Here is a 15,657-nt window from a genome sequence, read left to right as displayed (position 1 = left end):
TCACTCACATCTGTACATTCAGTCTCTCTCACACCCTCTCACATCTGTACCATCAGTCTCTCTCACACCCACTCACATCTGTACATTCAGTCTCTCTCACACCCACTCACATCTGTACATTCAGTCTCTCTCACACCCACTCACTTCTGTACATTTAGTCTCTCACACCCACTCACATCTGTACATTCAGTCTCTCTCACACCTACTCACATCTGTACATTCAGTCTCTCACACCCACTCACATCTGTATATTCAGTCTCCCTCACACCCACTCACATCTGTACATTCAGTCTCTCTCACACTCACTCACATCTGTACATACAGTCTCTCTCACACCCACTCACATCTGTACATTCAGTCTCTCTCACACCCACTCACATCTGTACATTCAGTCTCTCTCACACCCACTCACATCTGTAAATTTAGTCTCTCTCACACCCACTCACATCTGTACATTCAGTCTCTCACACACCCACTCACATCTGTACATTCAGTCTCTCTCACACCCACTCACATCTGTACATTCAGACTCTTTCAGACCCACTCACATCTGTACATTAAGTATCTCTTACACCCACTCACATCTGTACATTCAGTCTCTCTCACACCCACTCACATCTGTACTTTCAGTCTCTCTCACACCCTCTCACATCTGTACATTCAGTCTCTCTCATACCCACTCACATCTGTACATTCAGTCTCTCTCACACCCACTCACATCGGTACATTCAGTCTCTCTCACACCCACTCACATCTGTACATTCAGTCTCTCTTACACCCACTCACATCTGTAAATTCAGTCTCTCTCACACCCACTCACATCTGTACATTCAGTCTATCTCACACCCACCCACATCTGTTCATTCAGTCTCTCTTACACCCACTCACATCTGTACATTCAGTCTCTCTCACACCCACTCACATCTGTACATTCAGTCTCTCTCACACCAACTCACATCTGTACATTCAGTCTCTCACACCCACTCACATCTGTACATTCAGTCTCTCTCACACCCACTCACATCTGTACATTCAGTCTCTCTCACACCCACTCACATCTGTACATTCAGTCTCTCTCACACCCAATCATATCGGTACATTCAGTCTCTCTCACACCCACTCACATCTGTACATTCAGTCTCTCTCACACCCACTCACATCTGTACATTCACTCTCTCTTACACCCACTCACATCGGTACATTCAGTCTCTCTCACACCCACTCACATCTGTACATTCAGTCTCTCTCACACCCACTCACATCTGTACATTCAGTCTCTCTCACACCCACTCACATCGGTACATTCAGTCTCTCTCACACCCACTCACATCGGTACATTCAGTCTCTCTCACACCCACTCACATCGGTACATTCAGTCTCTCTCACACCCACTCACATCGGTACATTCAGTCTCTCTCACACCCACTCACATCTGTACATTCAGTCTCTCTTACACACACTCACATCTGTAAATTCAGTCTCTCTCACACTCACTCACATCTGTACATTCAGTCTCTCTTACACCCACTCATATCTGTAAATTCAGTCTCTCTCACACCCACTCACATCTGTACATTCAGTCTCTCTCACACCCACTCACATCTGTACATTCAGTCTCTCTCACACCCACGCACATCTGTACATTCAGTCTCTCTCACACCCACTCACATCTGTACAATCAGTCTCTCTCACACCCACTCACATCTGTACATTCACTCTCTCACACAACCACTCACATCTGTACATTCAGTCCCTCACACCCACTCACGTCTGTACATTCTGTCTCTCTCACACCCACTCACATCTGTACATTCAGTCTCTCTCACACCCACTCACATCCGTACATTCAGTCTCTCTCACACCCACTCACATCTGTACATTAAGTCTCTCTCACACCAACTCACATCTGTACATTCAGTCTCTCACACCCACTCACATCTGTACATTCAGTCTCTCTCACACCCACTCACATCTGTACATTCAGTCTCTCTCACACCCACTCATATCGGTACATTCAGTCTCTCTCACACCCACTCACATCTGTACATTCAGTCTCTCTCACACCCACTCACATCTGTACATTCACTCTCTCTTACACCCACGCACATCGGTACATTCAGTCTCTCTCACACCCACTCACATCTGTACATTCAGTCTCTCTCACACCCACTCTCATCTGTACATTCAGTCTCTCTCAAACCCACTCACATCGGTACATTCAGTCTCTCTCACACCCACTCACATCGGTACATTCAGTCTCTCTAACACCCACTCACATCGGTACATTCAGTCTCTCTCACACTCACTCACATCTGTACATTCAGTCTCTCTCACACCCACTCACATCGGTACATTCAGTCTCTCTCACACCCACTCACATCTGTACATTCAGTCTCTCTCACACCCACTCACATCTGTACATTCAGTCTCTCTCACACCCACTCACTTCTGTACATTCCGTCTCTCTCACACCCACTCACATCTGTACATTCAGTCTCTCTCACACCCACTCACATCTGTACATTCAGTCTCTCTCACACCCACTCACATCTGTATATTCAGTCTGACACACCCACTCACATCTGTACATTCAGCTTCTATCACACCCACTCACATCTGTACATTCAGTCTCTCTCACACCCACTCACATCTGTACATTCCGTCCCTCTCACACCCACTCACATCTGTACATTCAGACTCTTTCACACCCACTCACATCTGTACATTCAGTCTCTCTCAAACCCACTCACACCTGTACATTCCGTCTCTCTCATACACACTCACATCTGTACATTCAGTCTCTCACACACACTCACATCTGTACATTCAGTCTCTCTCACACTCACTCACATCTGTACATTCAGTCTCTCTCACACCCACTCACATCTGTACATACAGTCTCCCTCACACCCACTCACATCTGTGCATTCAGTCTCTGTCACACCCACTCACATCTGTACATTCAGTCTCTCTCACACCCACTCACATCTGTACATTCAGTCTCTCACACACACTCACATCTGTACATTCAGTCTCTCTCACACCCACTCACATCTGTACATTCAGTCTCTCACACCCACTCACATCTGTATATTCAGTCTCCCTCACACCCACTCACATCTGTACATTCTGTCTCTCTCACACCCACTCACATCTGCACATTCAGTCTCTCTCACACCCACTCACATCTGTACATTCAGTCTCTCTCACACCCACTCACATCTGTACATTCAGTCTCTCACACACCCACTCACATCTGTACATTCAGTCTCTCTCACACCCACTCACATCTGTACATTCAGACTCTTTCAGACCCACTCACATATGTATATTCAGTCTCCCTCACACCCACTCACATCTGTACATTCTGTCTCTCTCACACCCACTCACATCTGTACATTCAGTCTCTCTCACACCCACTCACATCTGTACATTCAGTCTATCTCACACCCACTCACATCTGTACATTCAGTCTCTCTCACACCCACTCACATCTGTGCATTCAGTCTCTCACACACCCACTCACATCTGTACATTCAGTCTCTCTCACACCCACCCACATCTGTACATTCAGTCTCTCTCACACCCACTCACATCTGTACATTCAGTCACTCTCACACCCACTCGCATCTGTACATTCAGTCTCTCTCACACCCTCTCACATCTGTACATTCAGTCTCACTCACACCCAGTCACATCTGTACATTCATTCTCTCTCACACCCACTCACATCTGTACATTCAGTCTCTCCCACACCCACTCACATCTGTACATTCAGTCTCTCTCACACCCACTCACATCTGTACATTCAGTCTCTCTCACACCCACTCACATCTGTACATTCAGTCTCTAACACACACTCACATCTGTACATTCAGTCTCTCTCACACCCACTCACATCTGTACATTCAGTCTCTCCCACACCCACTCATATCTGTACATTCAGTCTCTCTCACACCCACTCACATCTGTACATTCAGTCTCTCTCACACCCACCCACATCTGTACATTCAGTCTCTCTCACACCCACACACATCTGTACATTCAGCCTATCACACCCACTCACATCTGTACATTCAGAATCTCTCACACCCACTCACATCTGTACAATCAGTCTCTCTCACACTCACCCACATCTGTACATTCAGTCTCTGTCACACCCACGCACATCTGTACATTCAGTCTCTCTCACACCCACTCACATCTGTACATTCAGTCACTTTCACACCCACCCACATCTGTACATTCAGTCTCTCTCACACCCACTCACATCTGTACATTCCGTCTCACTCACACCCACCCACATCTGTACATTCAGTCTCTCTCACACCCGCTCACATCTGTACAATCAGTCTCTCTCACACCCACTCACATCTGTAAATTCAGACTCTCTCACACCCACTCACATCTGTACATTCAGTCTCTCACACCCACTCACATCTGTACATTCTGTCTCTCTCACACCCACTCACATCTGTACATTCAGTCTCTCTCACACCCACCCACATCTGTAAATTCAGTTTCTCTCACACCCACTCACATCTGTACATTCAGTCTCTCTCTCACACACACTCACATCTGTACATTCAGTCTCTCACACCCACTCACATCTGTACATTCATTCTCTCTCACACCCACTCACACCTGTACATTCAGTCTCTCTCACACCCACTCACATCTGTACATACAGTCTCTCTCACACCCACCCACATCTGTACATTTAGTTTCTCTCACACCCACTCACATCTGTACATTCAGTCTCTCTCACACCCACCCACATCTGTACATTCAGTCTCTGTCACACCCACTCACATCTGTACATTCAGTCTCTCTCACACCCACTCACATCTGTACATTCAGTCACTTTCACACCCACCCACATCTGTACATTCAGTCTCTCTCACACCCACTCACATCTGTACATTCCGTCTCTCTCACACCCACTCACATCTCTACATCCAGTATCTCTCACAACCACTCACATCTGTACATTCAGTCACTCTCACACCCACTCACATCTGTACATTCAGTCTCTCTCACACCCACTCACATCTGTACATTCCGTCTCTCTCACACCCACTCACATCTGTACATTCAGTCTCTCTCACACCCACTCACATCTGTATATTCAGTCTGACACACCCACTCACATCTGTACATTCAGCTTCTCTCACACCCACTCACATCTGTACATTCAGTCTCTCTCACACCCACTCACATCTGTACATTCCGTCCCTCTCACACCCACGCACATCTGTACATTCAGACTCTTTCACACCCACTCACATCTGTACATTCAGTCTCTCTCACACCCACTCACATCTGTACATTCCGTCTCTCTCACACACACTCACATCTGTACATTCAGTCTCTCACACACACTGATATCTGTACATTCAGTCTCTCTCACACTCACTCACATCTGTACATTCAGTCTCTCTCACACCCTCTCACATCTGTACCATCAGTCTCTCTCACACCCACTCACATCTGTACATTCAGTCTCTCTCACACCCACTCACATCTGTACATTCAGTCTCTCTCACACCCACTCACTTCTGTACATTTAGTCTCTCACACCCACTCACATCTGTACATTCAGTCTCTCTCACACCTACTCACATCTGTACATTCAGTCTCTCACACCCACTCACATCTGTATATTCAGTCTCCCTCACACCCACTCACATCTGTACATTCAGTCTCTCTCACACTCACTCACATCTGTACATACAGTCTCTCTCACACCCACTCACATCTGTACATTCAGTCTCTCTCACACCCACTCACATCTGTACATTCAGTCTCTCTCACACCCACTCACATCTGTAAATTTAGTCTCTCTCACACCCACTCACATCTGTACATTCAGTCTCTCACACACCCACTCACATCTGTACATTCAGTCTCTCTCACACCCACTCACATCTGTACATTCAGACTCTTTCAGACCCACTCACATCTGTACATTAAGTATCTCTTACACCCACTCACATCTGTACATTCAGTCTCTCTCACACCCACTCACATCTGTACTTTCAGTCTCTCTCACACCCTCTCACATCTGTACATTCAGTCTCTCTCATACCCACTCACATCTGTACATTCAGTCTCTCTCACACCCACTCACATCGGTACATTCAGTCTCTCTCACACCCACTCACATCTGTACATTCAGTCTCTCTTACACCCACTCACATCTGTAAATTCAGTCTCTCTCACACCCACTCACATCTGTACATTCAGTCTATCTCACACCCACCCACATCTGTTCATTCAGTCTCTCTTACACCCACTCACATCTGTACATTCAGTCTCTCTCACACCCACTCACATCTGTACATTCAGTCTCTCTCACACCAACTCACATCTGTACATTCAGTCTCTCACACCCACTCACATCTGTACATTCAGTCTCTCTCACACCCACTCACATCTGTACATTCAGTCTCTCTCACACCCACTCACATCTGTACATTCAGTCTCTCTCACACCCAATCATATCGGTACATTCAGTCTCTCTCACACCCACTCACATCTGTACATTCAGTCTCTCTCACACCCACTCACATCTGTACATTCACTCTCTCTTACACCCACTCACATCGGTACATTCAGTCTCTCTCACACCCACTCACATCTGTACATTCAGTCTCTCTCACACCCACTCACATCTGTACATTCAGTCTCTCTCACACCCACTCACATCGGTACATTCAGTCTCTCTCACACCCACTCACATCGGTACATTCAGTCTCTCTCACACCCACTCACATCGGTACATTCAGTCTCTCTCACACCCACTCACATCGGTACATTCAGTCTCTCTCACACCCACTCACATCTGTACATTCAGTCTCTCTTACACACACTCACATCTGTAAATTCAGTCTCTCTCACACTCACTCACATCTGTACATTCAGTCTCTCTTACACCCACTCATATCTGTAAATTCAGTCTCTCTCACACCCACTCACATCTGTACATTCAGTCTCTCTCACACCCACTCACATCTGTACATTCAGTCTCTCTCACACCCACGCACATCTGTACATTCAGTCTCTCTCACACCCACTCACATCTGTACAATCAGTCTCTCTCACACCCACTCACATCTGTACATTCACTCTCTCACACAACCACTCACATCTGTACATTCAGTCCCTCACACCCACTCACGTCTGTACATTCTGTCTCTCTCACACCCACTCACATCTGTACATTCAGTCTCTCTCACACCCACTCACATCCGTACATTCAGTCTCTCTCACACCCACTCACATCTGTACATTAAGTCTCTCTCACACCAACTCACATCTGTACATTCAGTCTCTCACACCCACTCACATCTGTACATTCAGTCTCTCTCACACCCACTCACATCTGTACATTCAGTCTCTCTCACACCCACTCATATCGGTACATTCAGTCTCTCTCACACCCACTCACATCTGTACATTCAGTCTCTCTCACACCCACTCACATCTGTACATTCACTCTCTCTTACACCCACGCACATCGGTACATTCAGTCTCTCTCACACCCACTCACATCTGTACATTCAGTCTCTCTCACACCCACTCTCATCTGTACATTCAGTCTCTCTCAAACCCACTCACATCGGTACATTCAGTCTCTCTCACACCCACTCACATCGGTACATTCAGTCTCTCTAACACCCACTCACATCGGTACATTCAGTCTCTCTCACACTCACTCACATCTGTACATTCAGTCTCTCTCACACCCACTCACATCGGTACATTCAGTCTCTCTCACACCCACTCACATCTGTACATTCAGTCTCTCTTACACCCACTCACATCTGTAAATTCAGTCTCTCTCACACCCACTCACATCTGTACATTCAGTCTCTCTTACACCCACGCACACCTATACATTCAGTCTCTCACACCCACTCACATCTGTACATTCAGTCTCTCTCACACCAACTCACGTCTGTACATTCAGTCTCTCTCACACCCACTCACATCTGTACATTCAGTCTATCTCACACCCACCCACATCTGTTCATTCAGTCTCTCTTACACCCACTCACATCTTTACATTCAGTCTCTCTCACACCCACTCACATCTGTACATTCAGTCTCTCTCACACCAACTCACATCTGTACATTCAGTCTCTCACACCCACTCACATCTGTACATTCAGTCTCTCTCACACCCACTCACATCTGTACATTCAGTCTCTCTCACACGCACTCATATCTGTAAATTAAGTCTCTCTCACACCCACGCACATCTGTACATTCAGTCTCTCTCACACCCACTCACATCTGTACATTCAGTCTCTCTCAAACCCACGCACATCTGTACATTCAGTCTCTCTCACACCCACTCACATCTGTACATTCAGTCTCTCACACCCACTCACATCTGTACATTCAGTCTCTCTCACACCCACTCACATCTGTACATTCAGTCTCTCTCACACCCACTCATATCTGTAAATTAAGTCTCTCTCACACCCACTCACATCTGTACATAAAGTCTCTCTCATACCCACTCACATCTGTACATTCAGTCTCTCTCACACCCACTCACATCTGTACATTCAGTCTCTCTCACACCCACTCACATCTGTAATTTCAGTCTCTCACACCCACTCAAATCTGTACATTCATTCTCTCTCACAACCACTCACATCTGTACATTCAGTCTCTCCCACACCCACTCACATCTGTACATGCAGTCTATCTCACACCCACCCACATCTGTACATTCAGTTTCTCTCACTCCCACTCACATCTGTACATTCAGTCTCTCTCACACCAACTCACATCTGTAAATTCAGTCTCTCACACGCACTCACATCTGTACATCCAGTCTCTCTCACACCCACCCACATCTGTACATTCAGTCACTCATATACCCACTCACATCTGTACATTCAGTCTCTCTCACACCAACTCACATCTGTACCTCACTCTCTCACACACCCACTCACATCTGTACATTCAGTCTATCTCACACCAACTCACGTCTGTACATTCAGTCTCTCTCACACCCACTCACATCTGTTCATTCAGTCTATCTCACACCCACCCACATCTGTTCATTCAGTCTCTCTTACACCCACTCACATTTGTACATTCAGTCTCTCTCACACCCACTCACATCTGTACATTCAGTCTCCCTCACACCAACTCACATCTGTACATTCAGTCTCTCACACCCACTCACATCTGTACATTCAGTCTCTCTCACACCCACTCACATCTGTACATTCAATCTCTCTCACACCCACTCATATCTGTAAATTAAGTCTTTCTCACACCCACTCACATCTGTACATTCAGTCTCTCTCACACCCACTCACATCTGTACATTCAGTCTCTCTCACACCCACGCACATCTGTACATTCAGTCTCTCTCACACCCACTCACATCTGTACAATCAGTCTCTCTCACACCCACTCACATCTGTACATTCAGTCTTTCACACCAACTCACATCTGTAAATTCAGTCTCTCACACCCACTCACATCTGTACATCCAGTCTCTCTCACACCCACCCACATCTGTACATTCAGTCACTCATATACCCACTCACATCTGTACATTCAGTCTCTCTCACACCCACTCACATCTGTACATTCAGTCTATCTCACACCCACTCACATCTGTACATTCAGTCTCTCACACCCACTCACATCTGTACATTCAGTCTCTCTCACACCCACTCACATCTGTACATTCAGTCTCTCTCACACCCATTCACATCTGTACATTCAGTCTCTCTCACACCAACTCACATCTGTACATTCAGTCTCTCTCACACCCACTCACATCTGTACATTCAGTCTATCTCACACCCACCCACATCTGTTCATTCAGTCTCTCTTACACCCACTCACATCTGTACATTCAGTCTCTCTCACACCCACTCACATCTGTACATTCAGTCTCTCTCACACCAACTCACATCTGTACATTCAGTCTCTCACACCCACTCACATCTGTACATTCAGTCTCTCTCACACCCACTCACATCTGTACATTCAGTCTCTCTCACACCCACTCATATCGGTACATTCAGTCTCTCTCACACCCACTCACATCTGTACATTCAGTCTCTCTCACACCCACTCACATCTGTACATTCACTCTCTCTTACACCCACGCACATCGGTACATTCAGTCTCTCTCACACCCACTCACATCTGTACATTCAGTCTCTCTCACACCCACTCTCATCTGTACATTCAGTCTCTCTCAAACCCACTCACATCGGTACATTCAGTCTCTCTCACACCCACTCACATCGGTACATTCAGTCTCTCTAACACCCACTCACATCGGTACATTCAGTCTCTCTCACACTCACTCACATCTGTACATTCAGTCTCTCTCACACCCACTCACATCGGTACATTCAGTCTCTCTCACACCCACTCACATCTGTACATTCAGTCTCTCTTACACCCACTCACATCTGTAAATTCAGTCTCTCTCACACCCACTCACATCTGTACATTCAGTCTCTCTTACACCCACGCACATCTATACATTCAGTCTCTCACACCCACTCACATCTGTACATTCAGTCTCTCTCACACCAACTCACGTCTGTACATTCAGTCTCTCTCACACCCACTCACATCTGTACATTCAGTCTATCTCACACCCACCCACATCTGTTCATTCAGTCTCTCTTACACCCACTCACATCTGTACATTCAGTCTCTCTCACACCCACTCACATCGGTACATTCAGTCTCTCTCACACCAACTCACATCTGTACATTCAGTCTCTCACACCCACTCACATCTGTACATTCAGTCTCTCTCACACCCACTCACATCTGTACATTCAGTCTCTCTCACACCCACTCATATCTGTAAATTAAGTCTCTCTCACACCCACTCACATCTGTACATTCAGTCTCTCTCACACCCACTCACATCTGTACATTCAGTCTCTCTCACACCCACGCACATCTGTACATTCAGTCTCTCTCACACCCACTCACATCTGTACATTCAGTCTCTCACACCCACTCACATCTGTACATTCAGTCTCTCTCACACCCACTCACATCTGTACATTCAGTCTCTCTCACACCCACTCATATCTGTAAATTAAGTCTCTCTCACACCCACTCACATCTGTACATTCAGTCTATCTCACACCCACCCACATCTGTTCATTCAGTCTCTCTTACACCCACTCACATCTGTACATTCAGTCTCTCTCACATCCACTCACATCTGTACATTCAGTCTCTCTCACACCAACTCACATCTGTACATTCAGTCTCTCACACCCACTCACATCTGTACATTCAGTCTCTCTCACACCCACTCACATCTGTACATTCAGTCTCTCTCACACCCACTCATATCTGTAAATTAAGTCTCTCTCACACCAACTCACATCTGTACATTCAGTCTCTCTCACACCCACTCACATCTGTACATTCAGTCTCTCTCACACCCACGCACGTCTGTACATTCAGTCTCTCTCACACCCACTCACATCGGTACATTCAGTCTCTCTCACACCCACTCACATCTGTACATTCAGTCTCTCTCACACCCACTCACATCTGTACATTCAGTCTCTCCCACACCCACTCACATCGGTACATTCAGTCTCGCTCACACCCACTCACATCGGTACATTCAGTCTCTCTCACACCCACTCACATCGGTACATTCAGTCTCTCTCACACCCACTCACATCGGTACATTCAGTCTCTCTCACACCCACTCACATCTGTACATTCAGTCTCTCTTACACCCACTCACATCTGTAAATTCAGTCTCTCTCACACCCACCCACATCTGTACATTCAGTCTCTCTTACACCCACGCACATCTATACATTCAGTCTCTCACACCCACTCACATCTGTACATTCAGTCTCTCTCACACCCACTCACATCTGTACATTCAGTCTCTCTTACACCCACTCACATCTGTGCATTCAGTCTCTCTCACACCCACTCACATCTGTACATTCATTCTCTCTCACACCCACTCACATCTGTACATTCAGTCTCTCTTACACCCACTCACATCTGTACATTCAGTCTCTCTTACACCCACTCACATCTGTAAATTCAGTCTCTCTCAAACCAACTCACATCTGTACATTCAGTCTCTCTCACACCCACGCACATCTATACATTCAGTCTCTCACACCCACTCACATCTGTACATTCAGTCTCTCTCACACCCACTCACATCTGTACATTCAGTCTCTCTCACACCCACCCACATCTGTACATTCAGTCTCTCTCACACCAACTCACATCTGTACATTCAGTCTCTCTCACACCCACGCACATTTGTACATTCAATCTCTCTCACACCAACTCACATCTGAACATTCAGTCTCTCACACTCACTTACATCTGTACATTCATTCTCACTCACACCCACTCACATCTGTACATTCAGTCTATCTCACACCCACCCACATCTGTTCATTCAGTCTCTCTTACACCCACTCACATCTGTACATTCAGTCTCTCTCACACCCACTCACATCTGTACATTCAGTCTCTCTCAGACCAACTCACATCTGTACATTCAGTCTCTCACACCCACTCACATCTGTACATTCAGTCTCTCTCACACCCACTCACATCTGTACAATCACTCTCTCTCACACCCACTCACATCTGTACATTCACTCTCTCACACACCCACTCACATCTGTACATTCAGTCTCTCACACCCACTCACATCTGTACATTCTGTCTCTCTCACTACCACTCACATCTGTACATTCAGTCTCTCTCACACCCACTCACATCTGTACATTCAGTCTCTCTCACACCCACTCACATCTGTACATTCAGTCTCTCTCACACGCACTCACATCTGTAATTTCAGTCTCTCACACCCACTCAAATCTGTACATTCATTCTCTCTCACACCCACTCACATCTGTACATTCAGTCTCTCCCACACCCACTCACATCTGTACATTCAGTCTCTCTCACACCCACCCACATCTGTACATTCAGTTTCTCTCACTCCCACTCACATCTGTACATTCAGTCTCTCTCACACCAACTCACATCTGTAAATTCAGTCTCTCACACCCACTCACAACTGTACATTCAGTCTCTCTCACACCCACCCACATCTGTACATTCAGTCACTCTTACACCCACTCACATCTGTACATTCAGTCTCTCTCACACCCACTCACATTTGTACATTCAGTCTCTCTCACACCAACTCACATCTGTACATTCAGTCTCTCACACCCACTCACATCTGTACATTCAGTCTCCCTCACACCCACTCACATCCGTACATTCAGTCTCTCTCACACCCATTCACATCTGTACATTTGTCTCTCTCACACCCACCCACATCTGTACATTCATTCTCTCTCACACCCACTCACATCTGTACATTCAGTCTCTCTCACACCCACCCACATCTGTACATTCAGTCTCTCTCACACCCACTCACATCTGTACATTCAGTCTCTCTCACACCCACGCACATCTGTACATTCAGTCTCTCTCACACCCACTCACATCTGTACAATCAGTCTCTCTCACACCCACTCACATCTGTACATTCACGCTCTCACACACCCATTCACATCTGTACATTCAGTCTCTCACACCCACTCACATCTGTACATTCTGTCTCTCTCACACCCACTCACATCTGTACATTCAGTCTCTCTCACACCCACGCACATCTGTACATCCAGTCTCTCTCAACCCACTCACATCTGTACATTCATTCTCTCTCACACCCACTCACATCTGTACCTTCAGTCTCTCTCACACCCACTCACATCTGTACATTCAGTCTCTCTCACACCCACTCACATCTGTACATGCAGTCTCTCTCACACCCACTCACATCTGTACATTCAGTCTCTCTCACACCCACTCACATCTGTAATTTCAGTCTCTCACACCCACTCAAATCTGTACATTCATTCTCTCTCACAACCACTCACATCTGTACATTCAGTCTCTCCCACACCCACTCACATCTGTACATGCAGTCTCTCTCACACCCACCCACATCTGTACATTCAGTTTCTCTCACTCCCACTCACATCTGTACATTCAGTCTCTCTCACACCAACTCACATCTGTAAATTCAGTCTCTCACACCCACTCACATCTGTACATCCAGTCTCTCTCACACCCACCCACATCTGTACATTCAGTCACTCATATACCCACTCACATCTGTACATTCAGTCTCTCTCACACCCACTCACATCTGTACATTCAGTCTCTCTTACACCCACGCACATCTATACATTCAGTCTCTCACACCCACTCACATCTGTACATTCAGTCTCTCTCACACCAACTCACGTCTGTACATTCAGTCTCTCTCACACCCACTCACATCTGTACATTCAGTCTATCTCACACCCACCCACATCTGTTCATTCAGTCTCTTTTACACCCACTCACATCTGTACATTCAGTCTCTCTCACACCCACTCACATCTGTACATTCAGTCTCTCTCACACCAACTCACATCTGTACATTCAGTCTCTCTCACACCCACTCACATCTGTACATTCAGTCTCTCTCACACCCACTCATATCTGTAAATTAAGTCTCTCTCACACCAACTCACATCTGTACATTCAGTCTCTCTCACACCCACTCACATCTGTACATTCAGTCTCTCTCACACCCACGCACATCTGTACATTCAGTCTCTCTCACACCCACTCACATCTGTACAATCATTCTCTCTCACACCCACTCACATCTGTACATTCAGTCTCTCACACCAACTCACATCTGTAAATTCAGTCTCTCACACCCACTCACATCTGTACATCCAGTCTCTCTCACACCCACCCACATCTGTATATTCAGTCACTCATATACCCACTCACATCTGTACATTCAGTCTCTCTCACACCCACTCACATCTGTACATTCAGTCTATCTCACACCAACTCACATCTGTACATTCAGTCTCTCACACCCACTCACATCTGTACATTCAGTCTCTCTCACACCCACTCACATCTGTACATTCACTCTCTCACACACCCACTCACATCTGTACATTCAGTCTATCTCACACCAACTCACGTCTGTACATTCAGTCTCTCTCACACCCACTCACATCTGTACATTCAGTCTATCTCACACCCACCCACATCTGTTCATTCAGTCTCTCTTACACCCACTCACATCTGTACATTCAGTCTCTCTCACACCCACTCACATCTGTACATTCAGTCTCTCTCACACCAACTCACATCTGTACATTCAGTCTCTCACACCCACTCACATCTGTACATTCAGTCACTCACACCCACTCACATCTGTACATTCAGTCTCTCTCACACCCACTCATATCTGTAAATTAAGTCTCTCTCACACCCACTCACATCTGTACATTCAGTCTCTCTCACACCCACTCACATCTGTACATTCAGTCTCTCTCACACCCACGCACATCTGTACATTCAGTCTCTCTCACACCCACTCACATCTGTACAATCAGTTTCTCTCACACCCACTCACATCTGTACATTCACTCTCTCTTACACCCACTCACATCGGTACATTCAGTCTCTCTCACACCCACTCACATCTGTACATTCAGTCTCTCTCACACCCACTCTCATCTGTACATTTAGTCTCTCTCAAACCCACTCACATCGGTACAT

The sequence above is a fragment of the Narcine bancroftii genome, chromosome 11 (assembly GCF_036971445.1).
Source record: "Narcine bancroftii isolate sNarBan1 chromosome 11, sNarBan1.hap1, whole genome shotgun sequence".
In the NCBI taxonomy this organism is placed as follows: domain Eukaryota; kingdom Metazoa; phylum Chordata; class Chondrichthyes; order Torpediniformes; family Narcinidae; genus Narcine; species Narcine bancroftii.
The sequence above is the reverse complement of the archived record's forward strand: the minus strand, read 5'-3'. Positions refer to the sequence as shown.